Source organism: Populus alba, chromosome 19, assembly GCF_005239225.2.
Source record: "Populus alba chromosome 19, ASM523922v2, whole genome shotgun sequence".
In the NCBI taxonomy this organism is placed as follows: Eukaryota; Viridiplantae; Streptophyta; class Magnoliopsida; order Malpighiales; family Salicaceae; genus Populus; species Populus alba.
Genome location: NC_133302.1, coordinates 7,527,064 through 7,537,256, shown reverse-complemented (window position 1 = coordinate 7,537,256; position 10,193 = coordinate 7,527,064). Strand labels below are relative to the sequence as shown.

General features: G+C 34.3%; 2 pseudogenes; one reads left to right on the top strand and one right to left on the bottom strand.

Annotated features, from left to right (window-relative positions):
• Nucleotides 1-406: 406 nt before the first annotated feature.
• LOC118056969 (uncharacterized) lies at nt 407-3,988 on the bottom strand (annotated as a pseudogene).
• Nucleotides 3,989-5,990: 2,002 nt separating this feature from the next.
• The window catches only part of LOC118056947 (peroxisome biogenesis protein 12-like), a 5,365-nt pseudogene continuing 1,162 nt past the window's right edge, over nt 5,991-10,193 (top strand).

Sequence of the window (10,193 nt, the reverse complement as noted above, 5' to 3'; positions counted from 1 at the left end):
AGGTGTCTATATAGAGGAGAGACAATTTTCTTTTTCATGAATACAATTAAAATAAAAAACGAAGTAGTGCATCTTGTATATTATCTTGTATATTTGTCTTGATATACTTCTAAAAATATTTTTTAATTAAAAAAAATATAAAAAATAATGTTCTTTTATATTTTTTATTTTTAATATCAACAAATCAATCCTAATTTAATTACCTATTTATGGGGCTTAATTATGATTTATCCCACTTAACTTGTTTCAGAAATTAAATAGGAAATTTTTTCTGAAAAATATATAATCTTTTTACAGCCCCAAAAACAAATTAAACCTGCTTTGTTATTGACTTCGGAAAATTCCAAAGGCAATGTCGAAATTTCGTAAAGGAGAAGGAGCTTGGAACTTTCCTTGGCCGCGTGTTGATCAATATTGAGCTGTAATCAACCGATGATGACTCGAGGACTCAGCAAAGCAAAGCAGTGCAAAACGTTAAAAGCATGTGTATCAAAACGTTAATAATTTTGATAAGTTGATGTTACAAATTATCAAAATAATTCCAAAGGCTTTCCGTATTATGCTCTCCCATTGCATAACTCTCCAGATCAGAATGGCCGGCAAGGGAAGTCCCATCCTCCTCCTTGCTAGAGGTCTCCTCATATTCTGATCCCAAATCTTTATTCCAACATTCCAGTATTTCTAATGAAGTGTCTCCCTGATAAATCAAACATTTTAAATCATCAACATAAGAAAATGTAGCAGGTACTCAGGATATAGGCTTGCAGATGATTTGCTACATAAGTTTTTTAACGAATAATCAAAGCAATTTATGGAATAACATGTCTCACCTCTTTAATCACGCATCCAATATGAGCAATGAACCAGTTATCCTTACACATCTTGCAGCAATAAACAGGATGATTTGGGTTCCTTTTATCCTCGCAAATCTCACAGTAATATTCTCCAGAATCATCTTCGACTACATTTTCCATGAGAGTAAGAGGATCCAAATGATGGTCTTCTTGCTGAACTTTAAATGGCAATGGAATGCACTCAAGATGTCGATTAATGTTGCATTCAACACAACGATAGAAGGAGCCACTGCAATCATTTCCACAGGTCTCGCAACAAAAATTGCCTTTTGAAGGTTGTGGTTCTAGCGACTGGATAAAGCCCTGATCCCCTAGATCCGATGCTACGAAGGAAAAGAGTGTGTGCTCACGGTGGAACTCATGTATGAGAGTGGAAGTTAAGTAAGTAGCGCATGTAAAATGGAGAGCAAAATCGCAGATATCACAGTAATAGGCAATATCCCAAATTTGCAGATTGCAGGCTCTGCAGTTTTTTGGATTTCCATCAAAGTCCCGACCAAGAAGGGGGTGCTGCAGGTGATACTGGTGTTGTATTTCTTGTGGTGTTTCGAGGCAGGATTCATGGAGGAAGAAGTTGCAGTTAATGCAGCAATATGTTGCACCGGAGATACGGAGCTGACAGACCTTGCATTTCTCTTTAATTCCTGTTGCACAGTTGGCTCTTGTTAATTTATGCTTGTGGCAAAAATATATAGTTTTGCTTTCTGTCTTCTTCAATTGCTCGCACTGATCATCAGGTAGAGAAGCACATTTCATATCAAGGAAGAAGTGGCACTCACGGCAATGATAAGTGGCAACATCATGGCAAAGATCTCTACAGCCATCGCATATAAAGTACTCAAAATAATGAGGATAAAACATAGTTAGGGTGTGCTGTGAGTGAAGAAAGTGTGTCTTTTGAGGGGGCGATTTAGCGCATGATATATGCCACTTTCCCGAACATTGTTGACAGATATAGCCTGGACCAAAAATCTTGCCATCGCACCAAGAACAGTAAGCTCTCCTTGCTTCTGATTCCTCATCGTCAGGGACCAGGATATGTTCATGCCTGAAACCTTTAAGCTGCATCTTAGAGAAAGAAGAGAATTAACAAACCAAACTTACACGTCTATTCAATATAATTGGAGGGTAAAACATTGTGAGCAGCTTTGAATGCATCAGTGCCTTCTCTTTCTATGTTGATTCAAGTAAATTGCTGTAGTATTCAAGTAATTAAACGCTACAAAAATAGACCTCATAAATTTAGAGTAAGCATGTCATTCAGCCTAATAGCTGTTGAAATAATATTTAGAAAATAATATAAATTATATTTTGATATTTTATCTAATATTTTAAGCTTTGAGATTGAATTAGTTCTTTAATATAATATAAAAAGCTTTTATGACCAAACGATCACAAATTCAAATATTATATTTTTATTTATTTGATAAAAATTAAACACAAAATAGTATTAACCTATGCTTCAAATGGCCTAACCTTAATTTGATTCTCAGGTGGGATAGCTGTGTACTTGACGAGAGCAAGGCACTTCGTATCACCCTTTACATCTGCACCATCAACCATCTTGGCAGAGGTACTCGCAGAGTTGAGCTCTGCTTTCATTAACTGTAAAACAACCCATGTTATCGCCTCTAGTGAAGTTTCTTCCACACGAAGAAAGTTCACCATGTCCACCAAATAAAACATGAGAATCATTACACCACAAACAAATGCAACTCAAAGCATGAAAGGACGAGTCCCACATGAAGTTCAGAGCATTATATGTCTGATTAAGAGATTTTGAATATGTACATATAGCAAAGCAAATTGAAGTTGCATGATACTTGTTGAAAATTAGACAATAATGCAAACATGGTTTTCACTTTTTTCCTCCATAAGGGCTTAAATTTGGCCTTACCTCCAACATCAGGCATTCAATATGAGCGAGATATGGATTGCGATCAGGGCATTGATCACAGTAGTAAACATGATACGTTGGATCCCTTTCTTTCTCACAAAGTTCACAGTAATACTGACCCGAGTCGTCTTCAACAAAGCAATCCTTGAGGGTGAGGTAATGGGAATAGTCGCGGGAGTGGCCATCATTCTCAACAACTCGCGGTAAAGGAATGCAGTCCAGATGAACATAGTATTTGCACTCTAAACAGATATAGTAAGAGCCCTTGCAAACCTTGCGGCAAGTGTTGCATAGAGAATACTCGTTGAAATAGCTCGCCGCAAAATAATAGAGATCGTGCTCATGGTCCTTGTATTTCAAGGAAGATGATACCTTTAGAGACCTGTTAGCACATAGAATATGCAGATTGAAGTCGCACTCAGAACATCGATAAAAAACCTTCCTAATTGGCATGTGACAGGCATCACATTCTGAACCATATTCAGCAACTTGAGCACGGAGAGGGTGCGGAGGGGTGGTATGGATGTTGTATTTCCGATGGCATGTCTTTACATGATTCATGGAGGTAGATTCACAGTCCAAGCAACCGTAGGCAGGGCCTGAAAAGGATCAGTTGGCATCCAGTACAAGTTTTTTCAACTTCCTGCTTGGCATTGAAGGAAACTAGCAGGTGCTCATCACCGAAGTAGGGAATCTCGGTATCTTTCACACCTTTTCTTGATCTCAGATCCTCGCCGTCGGTTGAAATCGCACATTTGACATCAAGATTGAACCGGCATGCTTTGCAGTGGAAGGCAAAGCCAGGAGACATGTCTCTACATCCATCACAGACAAAGAACCCAGCAAGGCTAGGAGGTCTCACAGTGAGGGTGAGAGAATGAATTGAGTGAAGAGAATGCTTCGTTAGCTCAGAGGGCAATTCAAAGCATGATTTGTGCAGCCAAAAGTCACCACAAATTTCACAAAAATAGGCTGGACCATGAATGGTTTCAAAGCAACCATAGCACAAGGGAGATCCAACCTCCTCCCCGGATAGCTTGGCAATCGTCTTGAGCTTCTCCTCACTCTCCTCATAAAAAGTCAACGCATGGCCATGGGACTCATGGCTGAACTGTTCATTCTCCATCTTAGAAAGAGAGAGAAATGCAAGTGATTTATCAAGATAGTATATTACAGAACATGACAGCACTACAACTGTTAAAGCAAAACTCGAGACCTTGGAGAGTAAAATAATGAAACAAACAATTAAAAATAAAGAAACTTGGAAAGTGATAGATAAGCATTAAAAAATATTGTATTAAGGCAAGACAGGTAGATACCGTTGAACAATTAGAAGAAATAAAGAGAAATATAAAAATAAATAATTAGGGAAACCTAATACAATTAAAATAATCAAAGAAATAAGTTAAATCTAAATACAAAGAGAAGAGATTATATATTGTTTAAACAAAGACAACTAAAAAGAAAAATATAAAAACTATTCTACATTTAATAAATAATAAAACAAAATAACTTTATATTTCTTAACATCTTCTTTAAAACACACGATGCAATAACTACAAGTATCGAGAGTCAATCATCGAGAGTTTAGCAACTAGAAAACAAAAGTGAAAAATAAAATGCAACTTGATAAAGATATCTGCAATTTACAAAAAAGAATGAACAAAGAGTAAAAAGTAATGGTGTCATGCTTGAGATGATGACGAATAAGATGACAATCAATCTTAATGTACTTAGTTGTTTTATGTTAAAACCGAGTTATAAGCAATCTGAATAGAATTTTGATTGTCATAATACATAGAAGTGAGAAGAGAAAGAAACTTTTCATATATGCAAGTAACTAAACAATTTATTTGGTAAATAAATGCCATAGTACAATAATGTTTATTCTTATTATTAAATAGTGGCGTAAAAGGTGGAAGGTCTAGAAGTAGAAATAATTTTCTTTTCGAAATAAGACTAAAGACATTTTTTTTCATTTAAAAACTCACTGGCAATTAAGTCAATAAAAAAAAATGAAGAACGATGAAAAATTAAACATCTAAATCCTTAATATCACTTCAAAAGTATCGTTAAAAATTGTATCAATCGTTCTTTGCTCTCTTATGAGTAATATAGAACATCACATGCCTTTAATTCCATCAATTTTTGTAACAACCAATTGATCTCAAATATATGTCATAGTATAATAAAACTTTTTGAATACTTATATTTTTTCTAGTGAAGAACTCATATATCATTTTCTAATTGATAATGCTTTGTAAAATTTGATTGAGTTAAATAATATTTGCAGATGATCTCAAAACCTTTTTTGTTATCTCATACTTCACCAACTATGTACCTATAAAATACTCAACAGAATTAATCCAAATAATAATTTTTCCATTGTATGCTTCCTAGGCATTTATCAAGGCAACATAACCATCATTAGTATTTCTAGGTTCCATAGAAGTTCCACTAACATATCCACACATCCTTTTACCTTTAAAAAAATTTATCATTATATAATTCCAATACGAATAAGTTGTGTTTGAGATTAAGTTTCATCTCATAGAACCTAGCTCTAATATTATGTTAAACAATCCAAAAAAATAAAAAGAAATACAAAAATAAAAAAGAAGGAAGGTAAGGTTTCATTAATATTGCATAAAGCAATCAAAATAATTAAAAGAAATAAGTTTAATATAAATATAAAAAACTATATATAGGCTAAATAAAGAAAACTGGAAAAAAATAAAGACTATTTTACCTTTAAAGAATAATAAAAATAAAAATAACTTTATATTTGTTAATAGATACATGCCTAGAAGAATATCAGTCTTTTACAACAAGAAGCTCTTTTTACTTTCTTTTTCCGTACAGGGGAGAAGCAAGTGACAGCATATATATATATATATTGATTCTAAAACCGTAAATCTAATATATGTGCACTTAATTATTTTTTTTTAAAATATAATATGTGAAATGTATATTTGAAATATTAAAAATAATAGTATTAGTTAAAACTAGTTCAAAATATCATTATATATATAAAATATGACGTTAAAGGAAATCACCTGATTTTGAGTTAGTATTTAGGAGTGTGGCGATTGTTTTTAAATAAATTTTTTAAAAATATATTTCATTTAGAAAATAGTGTTTTAATAGTTTTAAATATTTGATAATAAAATTAAAAAAAAATTATATTTTAACATATTTTTAAACTAACAATCATTTTAAAAAATAACCTTTCACAACAATCATATGCTAGGCCAAAGTGAAGGATAAGAACTGCAGAGTCCAAAAGACTTCTTGTTGTAAAACCTCATTAAACCCGAACTGAGAAATTTGAAAAGCAAGCAAGGAAGAAAGGGAGAAGAAGATGTTGTTTCAAGTAGGAGGACAAGGGACACGACCCACCTTCTTCGAGATGGCTGCTGCTCAACAGCTCCCTGCCAGTCTCCGTGCTGCCCTCACCTACTCCATCGGTGTACTTGTTTGCCCATACTTATACATACCTGCATGTCAACATCTCTCGTTTTGCATATAATTGTTTGCCCTACCACTTAATTTTTCAAGTTTTTAAGGGATGGGAAGCTGATATTTTTGTGATCCACTTGAGATTTTCATCTGGGTTTCTCTTAATTCTCTCGTTTTTGTTTGAGTTTGTCAATTTCATGTGTTAATCAAGTCTCTTTTTTTAAATGTTTTTTTTATGTTCTTGGTAAGATGCAATTACTTGACTTACTTTTATTCAAAAGGTTGGCTTGTGCTTATGTTTCTTTGAATATTTGCATTATTGAATATTGTGGATTTGTCGTCTTGAAGGTATTGGCATTAAGAAGACCATTTCTGCATAAGGTGTTGGACCATGAAGATGAATTCTTTTCATTGCTTATGTTGGTCCTTGAGACTCATAGCTTGCGGACTACAGGTTTTATTTCGTCTTTCTATGGCCTTGCTGTTTCTTTGATAATTCCATTTGCATTTTTTTATATAAATAACTTTAACTGCATTCTCGCATTAACTTTGGCTTATGTTGTTGCCACTGTTACCAAGTGAGTGAGTTTTCGATTGTGTTTTCTCTTGTTTTTTATTTGATTGGAGATTCTATCCTTCTAGTTTATATACTCATGTTTTGTGTCATTAACTGCTTCCTTTTTTATTCTTATCTATTTGATTTTTTGTCATACATTTAATATTGAACCGCTGCAACACACGATGATAATTTGTCTTTTGTTTCCCCATGCATCAAGAACTAAACGTATTTCCTTCCCCTTTGACATGTTATGTGCTCTGTGAATCAGGTAACTTGCTTAATCCCATTTGTTTGTCCCTCCCTGTATTAGTTGGAGTTTTAACCTCTCTTGGAGATATAGAAAGTAAATTTTAGAGATTCAATTTTTTTTTTTTTTTTCAAGAATAGATGATGAGGTTAATCCTCGTTTGGTTAAATGGGATCAAGGATGTTTCCAAATTGACATTGGAGGGTTGGTTGTGTGAAAGCAGTTAATAAGGCTTTGTTGGGAATGTGGTGGTGGTGATGGTTGGTTGGTTGTGTGAAAGCTGTTAATAAAGCTTTGTTGGGTACATGGTTGTGGTGATGGTTTGATTTAATTTTGTTTCTTAAATTGCTGCGCTGTGTCTCAAAATTTGAGCATGCTGTTTGTTTAAGTTGGACTACTAAGGTTGTTCCTTACTTGTTGCATAGGGCTCATTAATATGTATTTATATTCCTCTTCAGATGCTTCTTTTTCTGAATCCCTATATGGATTGCGAAGAAGGACAGTGAAGATAAGAGTAAAGAAGGAAGATGCGCGTCCAAACTCAGGGGATGGAATTCAGCACTCAGGGTTAGAAAAGCACCAAAGAACTCTTTCAGTTGTATTTTTGGTACCATCCCCTCCTTCCTTTAGCTGATATATTTTTTCTTCCCTGAAGTTGTTTTCCTCGTAACATTGGTGAAGGGTAGTTAAAACAAGTTTATAAACAGTAAATGTTACCTAGTTTCACTCTATATAAATGGTATCATAATAAGTTAATTACTTTCAAACCATTATGATGTAAGTTAATTACTTTTTTTATGCATCTTGCTAGGTTGTGTTGCCTTATTTTAAGTCAAAATTGTATTCAATATATAACAAAGAAAGGGAAGCCAGGCTTCAAGCAAGTTTGTGGGGAAATGGTGATGAAACAGTTGAAGATGCTGAATATTTAGTGGAGGGGAGGCTTCTCTTGTTTCTAGAGAAACAACAATTAGAGCACGTTTGATGAAGAAAATTCAGAAATTATGTTTGTTTGCTACCCATGGCTGCATGCTAGTAGTGAAGGTAAAGTTTTCATTTGGTCTGCATTCGAATAGTTACTTGTTAATCTAGTCTTTCAAGTCAAATGTAAGAGCTTGCAATTGAGGAAAGTTGGGATGAGTTAATTCATAACATGATGATATATAAAGTTTACATGTCTGTATTCTTCATTGGAACATAAACATCAATCATGAAGAAGTTGTATTCAAGTTTCATCTATTGCAAATAACATTCAACATATTTTCCTTATGCTCCTTTAATGTATAGATACTAAATAAGTTTTAGAAGTACGAATGCCGTTGTAACTTTTTTGTGTATTGTGACGGGAATTCTAATGTTTTAGCAATCCAATTAGGGTATCTTCTGACAAATTTGTGACATGTTTCCAGTATTGGGTACTAGAAGTTGTTCTATATTTTACTGTCAATTGGAAGATCCTTTCCCTTAGCTACGTACTTGAACCCCAAGCAAGCTCTGGACCAACAATACAGCCTTTTTTAATCTAATCTAGTATATTACAAATGCAGTACCCTGATCATTATTCTGAAACTTTTATAGCATGCTGTTGTGTTGCCAAACCGGTTTCTGTCTTCATGTTTGGTTGGAAATAGTTTGTGTTTGTCAAATGCCAATCTGATCTGAAGTGTTGCAATGCAGGAATGTCATTTGCTTATCAGCTCTTATATTTGCTGGATGCTACTGGGTTCTATTCATTAGGACTACATGCGCTTGGGATTCATGTTTTGTCGAGCCACAGGGCAAGAGCTGGTACTAGATTTGAATAGAATAGAGAATTTACCCTTGTATTATTTATCATAAGTATTCAGAAATACAAATATTCAAATATAGCGCTTGCTGCTATTTTATTGTCCTTCGAAAAAACCTCAACAAATGATACATATCTTAGTTTCTGTCCAATGTTTTGATGTCAAGGTAGATGGACACTACTTCTAGAATTTCAAAAGATACGAAGCAATGAACGTGCAGAGACTTCATGGCCCCCCATGGTTGAAGGTATAGATAATTTAAATTATTTAGTTCGCTTGAGTAACTTGATGGGGAACCTTTTGCTAATTCCGTATTTGTATGCAGAAATGAACAATATAGTTGATATAGCTGTTTTCCCACTGCTTAGAAATTATTGACATACCATCATAAATGTGCAGAGTTACAAGGAGCATTGCTAAGCTGTGCGTTATACAATGCTTGACTATGCACAAACTGGCTTAATTGCAGCAGTGTTCATCTTTAAAGTGAGTGGGTTTACCTGTTGGGGAGTTGTCCATTATCAAGTAATATTGTCTGCAAAAACTGTAGCTACTTGTAGATGTCATGTTGTTCTTTGTTGTCGTTGTTTCTAATGCTAGCAATGCTCAATTCTCTTCCCCTTCCCAATCAACATTACCAGTGATCCTTTACAGTTGCAGGTTCTTACGACCTCCTATTGCTGAACAGTGCTTTTTGTTTAAAAAAGTTTAGACCTTTATAACCAAATGTGAACTGATTCCTTGCTTACAAAGATAATGGTAAAATGTTTTTGGCATCTAACCTATTTCAGCTGGACAGTATCAAATCTTGTTATATCATGTTCATTTTAATGTCGAGATAGTAGACTTCATGCAGTAGCAATGATCATTTGGATGGTCCTATTTATGTTTTTCATGCATTAATTTTCATTTCTCTTTTTACATCTTGCTCTTTACAATAAATATAGACTGGCATTAACTTTTTGTTATTGTGAACACGCAGATGATGGAGTGGTGGTACCAATCTGCTGAGGAAGGAATGTCAGCTCCAACAGTGTATCCCCCACCTCCACCACCTCCAGCCCCAAAGGTGAGAAAGGAGCTTTTCAGTCTTGGATTTCATGACGGGGTACCCCCCCCCCACTCTCTCATTCCTCGTGCAAACAAACTCACACTACTCGTGTTATATTAATGGTTTCCTTTTCCTATGTAAATCTATGAAAGCATCTACTTTAAAATAATAGAGAAATTATGCATGAGCACCTATTATTTTTATTTGGTCAATAGAGCTATGGTATTTTAATGATAGAGATGATGGAAAATATATTATGTCATGCTGTTGATAATGAAGTTTAACCATTGCTTTTCATGTAAAAACTGTGTCTCGCATGTCAAATTTCAACAATTATCA